The sequence below is a fragment of the Musca autumnalis genome, unplaced genomic scaffold (assembly GCF_047663935.1).
Source record: "Musca autumnalis isolate F117 unplaced genomic scaffold, ASM4766393v1 scaffold_4, whole genome shotgun sequence".
Taxonomy (NCBI): Eukaryota; Metazoa; Arthropoda; class Insecta; order Diptera; family Muscidae; genus Musca; species Musca autumnalis.
The window spans coordinates 57,928,012-57,946,207 of NW_027411977.1; positions in this window are offsets into that span (position 1 = coordinate 57,928,012).

Here is an 18,196-nt window from a genome sequence, read left to right on the forward strand (position 1 = left end):
TCTCTAAAAGAGAAGAGAAATAAAAAAAAAATAAAAATAAAAAAATTTAAAAAATAAAAATAAAAAAATTAAATAAAAATAAATAGAAAATAAAAAATATTTTTTTTTTAATTTCTAGAACTATCGCAGAAATGATCTTCTAGAAGTGTCGCTGGAGTGACTTCCAAGACGACTCGCCGGCGTGGTTCATTTCTTCACAACGGAGGTCACTTCAGGGTGACTTCTGCGACTATCGCCGCGACTGTTTTCATCGCCCTGGGCGACACGCCTTAGTCACTTCCGCGATAGTTTTTGCTTGCAGGGAATCATCACATAGAAAATGTTCTATATTTGTTCAAATGTGTTAAATAATTACCCTGTCAGCAATTGGAAGTGAGTTTCGCACTCCCTCGCCTAAGAGGTCACTCCGGAGACACGCCAAGGAAGATCGTTGGTGAATTACACAAACAATTTCTATAGCCTTACTGTGATTACGTTTTATCGCGTATGCCGACACTTCGGAGTGACTTCTGAGTGACTTCCAAGGTGATTGTTTACATTTATTTAATGATTCAACACATTTGAACAAATATAGAACATTTTCTGTCTGATGATTATATGAGGCGGTGGTCAAGTGGTAAGCACTTGCTTTGCACTCTGAAGGTCGGGGTTCGCTTCCCAAGTCAGGCAACAAAACATCACATTTTTAAAATGACAAAATTAATGTAGGCGGAAATTGCAAAGAATAATTTCTCTAAAAGAGAAGAAAAATAAAAAAATAAATAAACATAAAAAATAAATAAAAATAAAAAAATAAATAAATATAAAAAATAAATAAAAATAAAAAATGTAAATAAAAACAAGTAAGAAAAGTCTATAGTCGGACGGAGCCGACCATGGGATACCCTATACCACTATCCCTGGACAAACGCTCTCAACGGAACTTCTTTTCAATAATTGTGAAAATTTAATTATCAAATACCAGAGATGTAATGTATAATTCTTATGACCAAAACCAAATAGTTATCTAGCATGACAAAGACATTTTTGTAGCAGGAAAGGAAAATTTAGTTCACACAAACTAAAATGTAATGAAACCCACTTATGTAGTACTACTACTTCCGTTGTTTAACCGCTACGTTATTGAAATTTTTACCAATTTCACACAAAAGTTTCAGTCCATTAACCCGCTAAGTATTATCTGATCTTCACGTTGGTTTGTACGCTTCCTCTTCAGCATAAACTCAAACTTTGTTTAAAATTTTGAGGGTTATTATTTTGACCTACAGAACCGCTACAAAATTGGTTAAAATTTTGTTTTTGGTCCATTTCATCCCCTGAACATTTCACGATCATCACCAAAAACTAATCATTTTTATTCTGGCCCGAACGCAACCTCCTTCAAAAATTTGTTACAATCGGTCCATAATTGCGGCCTTAAGCTTGTTTACAATTTTTAATGGACGTACACACATCGCTAAATCGCTTTATCTCGTCGAGATATGAATTTTGGCATACCAAATAAGGGGTCTAGGACGAACATTTCGTGGTGTTACATAAACTTTTGGGATAAAAATGTAGTTCTCTACACAGAACCCATTACATATTAGGCAGTAGGCCCTTTATCTAGCAAACACTTTATTGCATTACATCAGAGGAAAGGTCAGTAGTTTTTTTCCCATATGTAGGCTACTTTGGAAATATATATGTCCTCAAGGTATTAAAATATCGACCAAAAATAAAATTTTTATATTTTTCATACAAAAGTAATGGTCCATTTCACCCGCTAAAGAATATCAGATCATCATTTAACATTGTAGGCATCTTTTTCGACCTATACTCTTACCCGGTGCAAAATTTCGTGACTATTGATGTATAATTGCGACTTCTAGCGAGTTTATTATTACACTACAAACAAATAACGGGATATATTAGGCTGTAACTCTGTTATCTAATCATGCACACCAACATAATTGGCATCAATTGAAAGGTCAAGCGTTCCACTTTCAAGTATATCTCACTTGTCCGGAATGTCACTTCCAGGAATTAAGATATAAGCTGTATATTAAAATTTTTCACAATTTTCACACAAAAGTTTTGGTCCATTTAACCCTCTAAATATTATCCGATCGCCATCTCAAATTGCAAGCTTCTGCTTTATGATATACTCTTACCTTTCTTAAAATTACGCGTTGATCGGACTATTATTGAGACCTACAGAGCTGCTACAAAATTAGATAAATATTATGTTTTTGGTCCATTTCACCCGCTAAATATTTCACGATCATCACCAATAAGAATAGGGATCTATTCTGATCTGAACCCGACCTCCATACAAAATTTCGTGACGATCGGTCCATAATTGCGGCCTGGAGCGTGTTTACAATTTATAATGGACAGACGGACGGACGGACGGACGGACTGACGGACGGACACACATCTCAAAATCGCTTTATCTCGTCGAGATATGAAGAATGGTATACCACATTGGGGGTCTCCGACGAATATTTCGCGGTGTTACATGCATTTTTCCCAAAACAAACTTATAATACCCTTTTCCACATTGTGGTATAGGGTATAATAAATAGAAACAAATATTTTTTTTAATTTCTAGAACTATCGCGGAAATGATCTTCTAGAAGTGTCGCTGGAGTGACTTCCAAGACGACACGCCGGCGTGGTTCATTTCTTCACAACGGAGGTCACTTCAGGGTGACTTCTGCGACTATCGGCGCGACTGTTTTCATCGCCCTGGGCGACACGCCTAAGTCACTTCCGCGATAGTTTTTGCTTGCAGGGTAAATGAATGTAAACAATCGCCTTGGAAGTCACTCCGAAGTGTCGGCATACGCGATAAAACGTAATCACAATAAGGCTATAGAAATTGTTTGTGTAATTCACCGACTATCTTCCTTGGGGTGTCTCCGGAGTGACCTCTTAGGCGAGGGAGTGCGAAACTCACTTCCAATTGCTGGCAGGGCAGCAGCTGCGAGAGCCCTGTTGTTACTCTCTTTGACCAAAATTCTCTCCACCCATAAAAAATATGTTCAAACAAAAAATATGTTGGTACACAAACATATTAAATTGAGATATGTTACAAAATGTTGCAAACATATATTTGTTTGGACACAAACTAATTATGTTTGGATCCAAACATATATTTGTTTGCAATCAGACCCAAACAAATATTTGTTTGGATCCAAACATATTTCTAACATATATATTTTCTGCATGTAACTAACGTAAGTATCGTATATCTACTTCCAGTATAGCAATTGGCCAATGATCCTGCTACAATCTGACACTCAACTCATCTTCTTATCCAATCCCAACGAGCAATAACCCCAAACCTCATCAACATACATCTTCATCACTACTTCATCAACCTCATAATCTTACCAAGCTATCAACTTGACCTCATCTGCATATGTACCTCATCATACTCATCATCTTCTTACCACACATCACATCATCTTCATCAACCTAGGATGAACAGTAACCTAACTATCCTTTAACCTAACTTAACCTAACCTGTTAATTGACACTTGAGGTTCGCAAGGGGTCAAAAAACTTCTCCATAAAAATTTATCAACATAGGTCCATGTTTTGGCATAGCCGGTAGCTCCAGATCTTTGGTGTTTTGAGGAATTTTAACTTGCTGTAATTTGACATTTGAAGTTCCCAGTGGTCAAAAAATGTAAACAAAGGTCAGCATTTTGGTATAGCCCCCCTATAACGCTACCTTTTCGGTATTTAAGGGTTTTGAGTCACAAACAGTAGTTAAAACCATCAAAGTACCGAAAATCGAGATATATACGTATATGACGGCTATATCAAAACGTGGTCCTATGTTGAAAATTTTTGGTAAAGCCGTTTTGTGAGCACTAGGAAACTCAAATGTCAAAATACAGCAAATAGCTAAAATCATAAAAATCCCGAACCTGCATGTGGCAAAAAGGCACTCGGTCTAGCTCAATTATTGTGGACGCTGGAGTGATTGATAGGTCGACACAGAATTGCATCCTGTCGCAGAATATATATATTTTATAGGGTCGCAAATGATTATTTCAATGCGTAACAAACGGAAAAATAATGTTAATATACCCTCCATATTATTTTGTTGTGTATAAAAGTATAAAATTATAATATAATAAATAAACAAGTAAGAAAGTATCATTCGGCTTTGTTGACAGAGATATACCCTTTGCCTGTGTGTATTGAAATACTTTTTTCCCAAAAAAAAAAACTTATGTATTTAGGGGGGTTTTCAAAACTTTAGGCGTATGAAACGACAAAAGTGTGGATAGTATTAAAGCTCTAAAATTTGCGAGGATATTGATAGATAGAGCTTTTTTTATCACACTAGCCTACGAAAAACATAATATCGCTGTAAACAGGGTCCCTTGGAAAACATTCTGTAAAAATGACCAAAGGATCCTCGAACAGACAGACAAACAGAGAGAAAAATTTGTGTGGGTGGTACCACAAGGATTGAACAGATAGGGCCCAAGTTTTAGGGAATATTTTCGAACTTTTGTGGGGGAGGTACAGGAAGGATTGGACCTATAAGCACCTCCCTCGAATTGCATGTAATTTTCGAAGAAATATTAAAATATCCAAATTGTGGACGAACGCAGTATTCGGTTCGAGCTCTCCAGCCACTACATATGGTGCGATAGGGGTCTTCTACAACTTTCGGGCTATTTTCTCAATAAGTATGGACTTGCCCCTGAACTTTTACCGTCGTAATTGAGGCAGCTAATGCAAGTTGATTCAACAAAAACTAAAGTGATTCGAGAGCAGGTCTTAAAGTGAATTTATCCAAAATTTTGTGTGGGAGGTACCCGAAGGAGTGGACAAATGTAGTCCATATTCGAACCTGATCTAAATCTGACAGATATATTATGATGTGTAAAGTATGGACGGTCACTCCCATCAAGAGTTATCGTGCGCACAATTTTTCCTAACATTTTTGAACTTTTGTGGGGGAGGTACCTGAAGGAGTGGATCGATAAGGCTTATCTTCGAACTAAAACTAAGTTTGCACAAAATATTACGAAGACCACATTTTGGACCGAATTGGCAGATCCGTTCGAGAGTTATCTTTCATTCCGGAAGGAGTGGACCGATATAACCCATCTTCGAACTTTAACTAAGTCTGGACAAAATATTACGAAGTTCACATTTTAGACTGAATCGGTTGATCCGTTTGAGATTTATCGTGCGCTCCAGCAAGACAGACAGACAGACGGACGGACGGACATTGCTAAATCAAATTATCTGAAACACATTTCGTCCAAACATACTTGGGGTCTAAAACCATTATTTTGATGAGGCACATTTTGCCCGTATGAAAGTGTATATACAAACCCATTTCAAAAAAAAATGTTAATTTTTTTTGCGCTACATCAAGGATTTTTGGTACATAGGTTAAGAAAAAATTTCCCAGTACGAATCTGCTCGCGAGCCAATTTTTTGTTGTTGCGGACAAAAGTAACGGCGGTTCTATTTCGTCTTAAAAAAAAAAAAATAATAAAAACGCTAATTATTTTAATGAGCACAATTGTTACTAAAAAGTTCTCTCGAAGCGACTTCAGCGAGTAGATTGCATGTACATACATGTAAAATGTTACTCAGAATTCAGAAAAAATTGATATATTATTGAATTTAAGTCAACTTTTTTCAAAATAAAGGCCCATTTAACTGTCATAAAATTACATAAAAATTTGCTGGGGATCAAAACTTGAAGGCGAATCAAATGACACTAAAATCATACAGACTGGTATAATAGTTTCGATGTTACAGCCGAAATAAGCACATATTTTAGTCAAAAAAACTTCCTTAATTTTGCTTAATTCTCCCAATAAAATAGACGGATTTTGCTTTATAAACATTTATATTAAAGCTTTACCATTGGGGAAGATAATTGCTTCCCCACAAATGTTCAAAAATTTTCGCAAAAATTATACGTTCGATGACTCTCGAAGGGACTTACCGATTTGGTCCATACTTTGCACATCGTAATATTTGTACCAGGCATAGATCAAGTTCGAATATGAAGAGTATCGATCCACTCCTTCGGGTACCTCCAACACAATTTTTAGGAAAAGTGTAGTTTAAGACCTTCTCTCGAATCGTTTTGATTTTTGTTGTAACAACTTGTATTTGCTACCCCCATTACGACGCCACAAGTTTTTTTTAGGGACATGTCAATACTTCCTGAGAAAATAGCCCGAAAGCTGTGAAAACCCGCTATGGCACCATGTGCAGTGGATGGAGCGCACGATAACTCTCCAACGAACAAACCGAGATAGTCCAAAATTTGGTAGTCGCAATATTTTGAGCAACATTAAAACAAGTTCTAAGATGGGTCATATCGGTCCACGCCTTCGGGGATCTCCCTCCAAAAGTTCAAAACTTTTCGCTAAAATGCCACTTACGATAACTCTCGAAAACAGTAACCGATTTGCTCCATGCTTTGCACATGGTAATATTTTTACGAGACCTAGATCCGATAAGAATATGGATCCTTCGGGTACCTCCCACTCAAAATTTCGAAAAGTGGAGTTTAGGACTTTCTTTCGAATCGTTTGGATTTTACTTGCAACATGTTGCGCTCATAGCCCCTATACGATTGTAATAAGGGCTGTAAAACCTCTACGGACATCATGTGTTGTGGCTGGTGCGGACGATAATTCTCAAACCGAATACAGCGTTGGTCCACACTTTGCATATCGTAATATTTCTTCGAATATTAGAGGAAATTCGAAGTTGGAGCTCATAGGTCCACTTCTTCCGGTACCTCCCCCACAAAAGTTCGAAAATATTCGCTAAAATGATATGCGCGATATCACATGAACTTTTTATCTCGAAATATTTTGACCAAACTTAGTTTATATTCAAAAGTGGGCTCTATCGATCAACTCCTAGTGGTACCGCGCACAAAAATCTTCAAGATTTTTATGCGGTTAAGGTTCTGTTCGAGGATCCTTTGGAAATTTTTACCGAAGGTATTTCTAGTGGCCCTGTTTACAGCGATAATATGTTTTTCGTAGACAAGTAATTTTTTCCGGATATAATGGTACAAAAGATCTAAATTATATGGTGACCCAGTGAAATGGCAGGTGGGCGCAATATCTATCCAGAGGAATGACTTCCAAAATGGACTATGTCGGATCTTTAGGTACCCTCCAAATCCATATTTTTGTCGGTCAAACATTCTGAAAACCCCCTAAATACAACAGCTTTTTGGGAAAGAAATGTTTCAATTCACACAGGCTGGGGGTTATATTTATGTAGGCAAAGCCGACTGATACAGTTTTATTTGTTTTTTTTATGGGTACCAGTTGTTTCGAGACTTCCAAAAAAAATTATAGTAATATTTTCTGTTTGCTTTTCAAATTTATGTAGTAAAACTTCTAAATATGTCTTTGTGTCAATGCCGCAAGTATTACAAATGTGGTAGTAAATTGGTAGGTCAAACAAGCTATTGAACAACAACAAATCAAAACATTTGTTGCCTTTGCCTTCTTTCTTCGTAATCGTGTGGTATGTGTGTAAATTGCCGAAAAACTTCGGCACCACCGTGCATGTCGACAAATTTGATTGCGATTGAAATAAATATTCTCTAAACGCAGTAAATTTTTATTATACAGTGTTATTAAAGGTAGTGAGCTAACATGTGCCGCGCGTTCACCCATAAGAACGTTAAAAACTTGGGTTTGGGCGTCGAAAAGAAAAAAAAAGAGAAGGTGCAGTCTTGGCATTGGCAGATGTACCTGAAAAGTACAAGGCCGATATTACTGCCATACAGGAAATACGATGGATTGGGAAAGGTGTCACAACAACACCTAAAAGTGACGCACTGAATTATAGCTGTCATAACGTAAAGCATGAGTTTGGTTGCGGATTCGTAGTTAGTCGGAGACTAAAACATCTGGTAAGCAGCTTGATGTGATACATGGAAGACATTCATCGAACGTGTTGGATTTACCATCGTTCCGAGGCGCAAACATTGATTCGGTACGTACCAGATTAAACGTAGCAAACAAAGTACGAACAGACATAACACGAAAGATGGACATCGGTAAGCTGCAATCACAACAGATAGCCACAGCATATTCCACTCAACTAGCCCAATTGCCTAATCAAAGCACTCCTCATCCCGATAACGTATCAGCGCAATGGCAAAGCATTGCCCACTCCAATCAAACAGCCGCAAAATCCATTCTTGGATACCAGAGACCTCCACCAATGATCAGGAGTGTCGTTCTGCCACCGAAGAGAAAAATGCGGCATATAGGGCTACTACCGTAGCAACGCATGGCGCACGAGAGAGATACAGGGAGAAAAGGAGAGAGGAGAAACGTCTTTTCCGCAGGAAAAAGAGAGAGATGGAAAAGCGGGAGTGTGAAAAAATCGAGATGTACAGGAGCCAGAATGAGGTCCGAATATTCTACCAAAGAGTCAAGCATCAAACTGATGGCTTTGGTACAGGCACATACTCCTGTAGAGACCAGCAAGGCAATTTGGTAACTGATACAGATAGTGTACTCAGGATATGGAAAGAACATTTTGCAAAACTGTTGGTATCCAATAGCAGCGAAGAAGACGAAGATACCACAGTCCCAATCCCAGAAGGTGGTATTGAATGTATACCGCCCAGCCAAGATGAGGTAAAGACAGCAATAAATCGGCTGAAGAATAATAAGCAAAGCCGAAGGCGACACGCTGATAAGGTGTATTCATCAGCTAGTTAGCACCATCTGGCAGGAAGAACGAGTACCCGACGATTGGAACCTGAGTATCCTGTGCCCTGTCCACAAGAAGGGAGATAAGACTGTATGCTCTAACTATAGGGAAATAAGTCTACTCCCTATTGCCTACAAGATCGTGTCAGGGATATTGTGCGAACGACTAAAGTCTATGGTCAACGAGATAATTGGACCATACCAATGCGGCTTTAGACCTGGCAAGTCCACCATTGACCTGATATTTAGCCTGCGCCAAAGATATGCAGATCGACACCTACCATATTTTTGTCGATTATAAAGCAGCCTTCGACAGCCCGCTGCGTTCAAAGGTATTCCAAGCCATGTCTGAATTTGGTATCCCCGCAAAGCTCATCCGGCTTTGTAAAATGACTTTAACTGACACGAGGTCCTCAGTTAAAATAGGAAAGAACTTCTCCGAAAAGTTTGGTACCAAAAGAGGTTTCAGACAAGGAGACAGCATTTCGTGGGATGTCTTCAACATCCTGCTGGAAAAGGTTATACGAGAGGCAAACGTCAAAAGAAGTGGCACAATCTACACCAATAGTCACATGTTACTTGATTATGCTGATGATATAGACAAAATTGGCCGATCAGTAAAAGAAGTAACTGATACCTTTATGAAGGTCGAAGGAGAATCTGCTAAAGTGGGTCTGGCGGTAAACGGCGAAAAGACCAAGTTGATGGTGTCGACGCGCAATGCGTCCATTGAGCTCGGACCGACTGTGGAAGTTGGTTCCTATAATATTGAGGTAGTAAAAGACTTTGTCTACCTCGACATCAGTTGTGAAATAAAAAGAAGAATTTTATTGGCCAACAGATGCTACTTTGGTTTAAGTAAGCAGTTTGAAAACAAAGCCACATCTCGTCAAACAAAAATAACGCTCTACAAAACACTGATACTACCCGTGCTGATGTATGGCTCCGAAGCCTGGGTACTTGCGCAAGCAGACATGGCAGTGCTTGTCGTGTTTGAGATTCTTCGAAAGATCTAAGGACCAATCTGCGTTGACGGTGAATATCGACGTCGCATGAACCACGAGCTGTATCTGCTATACAACGACATCAATATTGTTAAACGTATCGAGATGCAGCGATTGCGTTGGCTAGGCCATATCATAAGATTGAGCGATGATGAACCCGCTAAAAAGGCGTATAAATACGGACCGCTTGGCGGAGCACGCGGAATTGGCAGGCCAAGGAATAGATGGCGCAAACAAGTGGTTGATGAGATGAAAAGGCGCGGTATTACAGAGTGCGAAGCAACAAACAGAGAGAAATGGACATCTTTTCTTAGTTCGGCCTATGGAACAAATGTTCTGTAATGGTCCAGCTAAGAAATTAAGTATTATTTTTGCCAATTTACTGCGGCAATATGCCAAATTAAGTCGAAGAAGTTGAGATTTGTATGTGGTACCTTAAAAATGAAAAAAAGATCCGGAGAGAATTAGTAGCTTATGAGAGAAATTATAAAAAAATGAGGAGGTAAATGTAAAATTTCCAAAATAAAACTTATAGATGATGGCATTGACAATATTCATACGAAAAAACAAATTCAAAATTAGTTTTCTAAGTTCCTCAAAAATAAATTCTTAGTAAATGACTTTTTGTGCTATTTTTAATGTTATTGCTATAAATTTATGTTGAGTTTTACTAATGTAGACCCCGTAAGGACAAGTAAATATTCTTTTTAAAATACAGGGGAAGTCTATAGTTTACGATAAAAAGAAATCCAGCTGCCACCCTGTAAGCCTTGTAAAATCGCTAAAATTCCGAAAATCGGGAGGTACGTTTATATGGGAGCTATACTTAAACGTAGACCTATATTGAACATTACTTGCAAGGTGGCAAGGGTGGTTGTTCCCTTAGAACTCAAAATGCTAAACTACAGCCTAATCGAGAGGATTCGGTCAAAATACCGAATATAGGAAGGTTCGTTTATATGGGACCTACACGCAGAAAAATTTATGTTAGAAATATGTTTGGATCCAAACAAATATATGTTTGGGACCGGTTGCAAACAACTATATGTTTGGATCCAAACATAATATGTATGCGTCAAACTCGCGTGTTTCTTGTTTTGTTGTTATTAACCAACTTAGCTGGCGAAAAAGAAAAGAAGAAATGATATGAAAAGAAGAAATGATATGAATTACATTTTTTTCTTTCTTCAGTGTTTTAGTTGCCTTTGTAGAGTCAAGACGGTAAAGTGAGTGAATAAATCAGTGTTTTGTGTTTTCTTAAAGAAATTGTGCTTTTTAGTAAATTAAATGCCCAACACATTTTATGATTGAAAATTTTATAATTGAATCAATAAGGTGAATGGAAATATTTTATTGGACAAGGAAGAAATATTGGTAATTATATACATACTAATGTATATTTGAAATATGGCATATCCATATTTATTTATTACATTACATAATCATTTGATTCTAGATGCCGATTCCCCGCTGATGATTTCAACTATGAGGACAATTTGTTTTATTTCACAACTAAGGAGAAGCGTTTAACTACGTTTCTATTTATTTTTCCTTTTTAAAAGTGTGACTATTTACAAATTATTTCAATCAGTTTTTCTTTTATTAAAGTGTGTTAGGTATTTCTTTGGAATTATGTATGTACCTATGTGTTTGTTGTTCTTTTGCTTTTCAATAAAAAACACAACATTTGTGTGTATACTATAGAGATAGCCAGTGAGTTCTTACTGAGAGCAAGTGAGCACACATTTTAAAGTAGAAATGCTCGGCCTCATACACAGTCAGTGAGTTCTTACTGAGAGCAAGTGAGCACACATTTTAAAGTAGAAATGCTCGGCCTCATACACAAAAGTGTAAAAAATACATGAGTCTCTCGCAATTTGCCCTCCATTGTTTTAAAGTGTTTTACATGGAATTTTACGCTCCCTTGCTCTCAGCCCACCAGCCCACTGGTGCATGTGTTTGTTTTTTTTTTTGTGCCTTTTGGGTTTGTATTTTTTGCACCCAAACATATAAAATGTTTGCACCCAAACATAAAATTGTTTCCACCCAAACATATCTTTGTTTGCACCCAAACATATATATCTTTGCACCCGAACATAAATATCTTTGCACCCAAACATATATATGTTTGCACCCAAACATATATTTGTTTGCAGACCCAAACATATATTATGTTTGGGACTGTTGCAAACATATATATGTTTGCTGCAAAATATGTTTGGGACATATGTTAGAGAGGCCGTTTTTTGTTTTGCGTGTATACCTAAACTTGGACCTATATTGAACATTTTTTGCATGGACGTATGATCTTCCCTCCGAAGTCAAAATACAAAATTACAGCCAACTCGGTTAGAAAATCCGGCTAAAATCATCAAAATACCGAATATGAGGAGGTATACCTAAAATTGGACCTATATTGAACATTTTTTGCAAAATACAAAATTACAGCCAACTCGGTTAGGAAATCTGGCTAAAATCTATGGGAACCAGGGACGTACGCAGGGGTGGTGGGCACAGGGGGCCCGGCCCCCCCCCCCCCCGAAATGATTTGGTCGAACTAAATTTGTTAAGCTACTGCAACTACTTATTATATTTTTTCTCATAAAAATGTTTGTATGTTTGAAGATTTCAAATTAAAACTTATACTTTTCTTAAGTTTCTGAACAGAAAATGTTCATCATTAACAAGTTTTGTAAGAAAATATTTGAAATTTTTTTGTTTGTACGCTGTTTTTGAGAGAAACTTCCAATGAAATCTGAATTACTTCTTCATGTCATATCATTCCACTATCAAATGCGAATTCCATAATGAATATACTCCAACTTTATGTCATATTCGAACTATATATAGCTCTCGAAGCTTAAAACTCATTCTGTAACAACAAAAATAACGAGTTGAGTATTGTGGGAATGGAAGTATATGAAAAATGTCTATTGGATAAAATTTATCCTTCGTGGACTACATCATGAAAGCCATTTAGAAATTTGTTTTACTGGCATCGCCAAAATTTTTTTATCCTATTTTAGACAAATTAGCTGCTAAACAGTATGAGAAAATAATGAAGACAAATGAATTTTTGTGCGTCACTTTATTTTTTTTTTCCTTATCATCACCGATGTATAATTGTAGCCTCAGACTTTAAGGTTACGAGATTATATACAGTAGGATACGAAACATGATAACTCTCGAACGGATCAACCGATTTGGTCCTAAATATGGATCTCGTAATGTTTTGTCCAAATTAAATTTAAGTTATATCTGTACCTCTGCCATAAAAGTTAAAAAATGTTAACTAAAATGGTCGAAGGGACTAACCGATTCAGTCTAAAATCGAACCTAGTATGGACTACCTAGGTCCACTCGCAAATTTACTTCCAAAAGTACATCAAGTTTCAAGAGAATTTTTGGACAACATCTTTAGGTCCCTCATACAAGTCTAACATAACTGCAGTTTAAAGACTGTTCGAGGATCCTTTGGACATTTTGTAGTCTTGTTTACAGCGATATCCTATTTTTCGTGGACAAGTTCATGCTTCCTGACAAAAATGTAAATACTACGGTGACCAACTAAAATAGCTTATGGGCGCGGTAACTATCGACAGGAGTGTCCCTCAAAATAAGATCCGTTTCTAAAATTAATTATCTTATTATTAGCGAATAATTATGTGGGGTTCAATAAGGATCGATTGTTATTTGTCAAAATTATATAGAACTAAGTCCATCAAAATATTTGTCTTCGAGTCCAAAAACTTCTAATCGTAGAATTAAGAAGAACAAAAATTATAACGCTTCTTTTGTAACATTATATTAAAAGTAAAAATAATCCTGGAATCAGACTCTATCTCCTCCGGTAAATAACATTGTGCAACATTTTTAAGGTAATCTTGTGCAAACAATTTGAAGTGAGGATTTTGTGAAAGTACAGACCCAAAATACAAAAGCCCTAGTTGCGTTTTGTTGAGTCAGATCCAGCTCGGATTATCCAAACATTGTTAAATATTGACTTTTTAAAGCAACTCGGGGCCATATCTCTGAAACCAATGAAAATCTTCTGCTGACCTCTTAGTCCCAATTTACATTAGGCGAGTTTACTTGCGGCAATTGTCAGTTTGATGGAGAGAGAGGTGAGGTATATGGTAACCCTTTGCCTCTCAACACCCTCTCTCACCCACAAACTGACAATTGCCGCAAGTAAACTCGCCTAATGTAAATTGGGACTTAAGCAAATTTGTAGATAAGGGCCAGACCAAGGCAAATTTTAAATAAGGTATATGCATGAATTACAACAACTAATAAATTTACAAAAACAACATTGTTGTTATTGAAAATTAATTGTCAAAAATAAATATTGAATAAAAGGGTCGTTCCAAAAATTTTTTCAGGAAAGACATAAATACATTTTGAAAATCATCTAAAATAGAACAAATTTGAATCAAAATGTAAATATAAAGCATACCGAACTGTCGTAATTCATTGTTATTACACCTTTACGGTGAAAAGAATAATTTTACGGTAGCAAATTTCGAAGTTTCAAATTTCATGAGTAGACCCTATTACATTTTGAAAACTAAATTTACAAAAAAAGTAAGAATACAGCAGGTTGTCACTTCTACCTTGTATAAATATGCCTTGGGCCAGACTAAAATATTTGGAGAAGTAATGAACTGGGAAAAGTACATTTATTGCCTCAAATGTTATAATATATCTAAAAAAATCCATAATTTGTCTACATTCCGCACCATATCTCCAAAACTGTTAAATTTTTCTTAATGTTCACATATCAACGACAGACGATATTCATAAAAATTAAGATAAGATCATTAGTCCGGTCAAAATAGACATTGAAATAGCAAAAATTCCCACAGAGCTGAATTTTGGTGGAGAGCTAGGGTTTGCCATTAGAAGCAACGTCCTAAAAGTCCCCATCGATACCATGTGTGCAAAAAAAATTATTCGGGGTCAAAGGTCAAATTTTAAGGGTTTTTTAGGTTTTCGGATTTATTTTTTGAAAACGGTTGATCTGATCAAAAAGTGACTAAAGTAAATATTGTAGACAGAAAAATTATCTACAAGTATGACTTTTATAATTTTTTTCCTAGGAGGAACCATTCTTGAGATATAGCTGTTCTAAAAAACACATGATTTTTATGCACTTATAAGGGAAATATGCACATATTCAGACGAACCGGCTAAAATAAGCGAAGTAATCGGGTCTGTCCCCCAAAAAATATATATTTTCGTGAAGAGCGAAATTATAGTTATCTTCTAAAAAATAATCCAGCAAAATCGGAGCGTGTTTAGTAGAGTTATTCAATGTTAGATTCATTTTATGCGAAAATAGCCCATTTAACCCACATGTATAATCGAAAGCCCAACGGGAACGACCCTAACGAAAACTCTCCGATTTTTTTTCAAGTTTTATCCGAAGGTAGGGTTTGTTGCGCTGATTACGGAAATGTATAATTTTCAACGGATGCGGATCCGATTCGCCGGTTATTCGACCCGAAAGGCCAAATTTAAAAACCGGGTTAGACCCGGTTCTACCGAACCGATTACTGCAAAGTGGATATCGTTTGAAAGCTTACGGAAGTATCTAACACATAGTGTCGTTACTTTAACCGGTTCGCCTCATAATGTACTTACGCGGCTAATTCTTTATTTGACATTTAGATCGCGATATCTCGAAAATGGTAAGTCTTTTTTAAGAATCATAAAGACCACTCCTGTAGACAATTATTGAATCTACAACTTTTACTTTAGCCGGCTTTTGCTAAGTCCTACCGTTTTTGAGAAAAATTAAAAAAACTGAATAATGGCTCCAAAAATGACCTTTGACCCCGAATAACTTGTTTTGCACACATGGGATCGATGGGGACTTTTAGGACGTTGCTTCTAATGGCTAACCCTAGCTCTCCACCAAAATTCAGCTTTGTGGGAATTTTTGCTATTTCCCCCTTATACGCGTGTCTATTTTGACCGGACTATCATAGAAATAGTGAAAATCTTGCTATAGCAGAGATAACGGCAATTCTTTGTGTTTGTAAAATTCTGCGATAAACCATAACGTGGACCTATATGATTATAGTCTATTTTCAATTCTAAATATCCTACTCTGTAATTATTTAAAATTGTATCCTAAATATTATGAATTCTTTCTATTGAATTTACATGCTATGTATCAATATTTCATATAAAATTCGAAAAATCTAATTTTTTTGGCTCATTTTAAAGTACATGTAGAATAGAATATGTGTCAAAATCTCCAGTCCATCGGACAACAATTTACCGAGATATGAGCTTTCGAAGGGAAACATTTATTGCGTTTTGTATGTAGCATAGAAACTAAAAACGTCATTTCCTCGAAGAGGCACTTTTGAAAGCGGTGCCCACTGTAGCTCGAAAACGGATGCTCCGGTCTTTATATGTTTTTGTGGGACTATTATACACATAAAGCATGTGATTAACCGAGAGAGTCTTTAAAAAACTGCTGACGGAGTCCAACAAAAATATCAATTTTTTTACAGGTTTTTATTTTTGTTAAAATCGAAATTTCGATTTAGCTTTACAAAATTTTTAAAAATTGTTTTTTTTTTTTAATTCCGTTTTGATAATGGACAAGATTATTAGGTTCGTAATGATCCCACAAAAATATATGCTGATCGGTTTATTCTTTTTCAAACTACAGTGGATACCGTAAACTGCTTTAGTTAAAAACAGTGCTTTATAGGCGGACATTTGTCAGAAAGATTTTTTCAAAAAAAAAAAATAGAAGGTAACTCAAGGTTTAATAGATTTCTTAAACAAATGCATTAAAATGGATTCTTATAAGTGGCCATAACCCATTAAAATAGATTTACGTAACGCTACACAACATTTTTTAATTTCATGATTTTTGGTCAAGTTGGGCCCCCCCGAAATGAAATCCTGCGTATGTCCCTGATGGGAACTATACCTAAACGTGGACCTATATTGAACATTTCTTGCAAGGTTGTATGTTGTTCCGCCAGAACGTAAAATGTTAACGTAAATGCCAAATCGACTGACTAAAATCGTCAAAAGAAAAAAAAAAAAAAAATCGGGGGGTACCTTTATATGGGGGCTACACCCAAATGTGGACCTACATCCAATAAATCAGTTTTTCTCCCTTTTGGGCTTGTTATATAACTATGTTTAAAATTTCCAGGCGTTAACTCGATTAGTACAATTTTTGGCACTCCTTTCCGTACAAGTGGGACCACAGTAATATTACTTACCTTTAATCGTCATATGCAATAGAAAATTAAAAACACATTTTCTGTTTCAGTTTTAACTGTTACATTTTTATACTTTTATTAAATATTTCCATTCAAATTCATAATTTACATTTATAATTAATATGAATTCGAATACATTATAACTAATTAATTTATTTTATGTTTTTTTTTTTTTGCTTTTTGATTTATTGTAATTTTTTATACACTCACATTTATGTGAAATTTTGTTTTTGATTAGGGTTTACAATGCCATTTGCATAAATCATAAGCAAGCAAATGCCTGACAACTAATTATGATTAAAAAAGTATATAATTATAATCATAACAAATACCGCATAAAATTCAATAGAAATCAATGTACATAATAGGACTAAATATAATACTGATAACAGCCTATGGCTGTTATGCTCCAGTGGAGTTTAAAGTAATAAAATATTAATTTACGTAACTTTTATTCTTGGTAATTTCACAATTTTCTTCATTATACTTTGTAATAATGATTTTTAATTATTAGATTTTTAAATTTTTTAATGAAACCCATTTGAATAGAAAACTGGATATGTTAGAACTATCATTAACATGTTGTAATCAATGACATTGTGTATTCTTTGAAAGGTATTCGTTCTTTTTTGAAGAGTCAATTTACGATGGCCACGTTACAGGTTGTGTATAATCATTTACATTTTTAATTTAATAATAAAAAATAAACAAAACAGTATACCTGCACACATATGCTATGGCATTGTTCCACCTCTGTGTGTATTTGTGTGTTTGATAAATCAAACTGATTTCCTAATTATAGTATTTACATTTGCAATTATTGTTTTACTAGCATTTATCTAAACTATAGTTAATCTATTTACTTAAACCTAATTAGGGTATCACTGTTATACAGTTACTCAATCTATTTCTAGGGAAGGGGCATCAATTCTCATTACCATATTTGTTTTTTTATACTTTCCACCATAGTATGGAGGGTATATTAAGTTAGTTTTTCCGTTTGCAAAGCATTGTCTTTCTTTTGTGACTCTCTGAAGTATAGGAAAGAAGGCAAAGTAGATATAGAAATGTCGGTTCGTTGCCATATCAACAAACAAACAAACAAATTGAGATAAGATTATTCTCCATTATATCATGGAGGATATCTTAAGTTCGTTATTATACATTACACCACACAGTGCATTTGTATGTAACATGGAAAAGGAAAAGA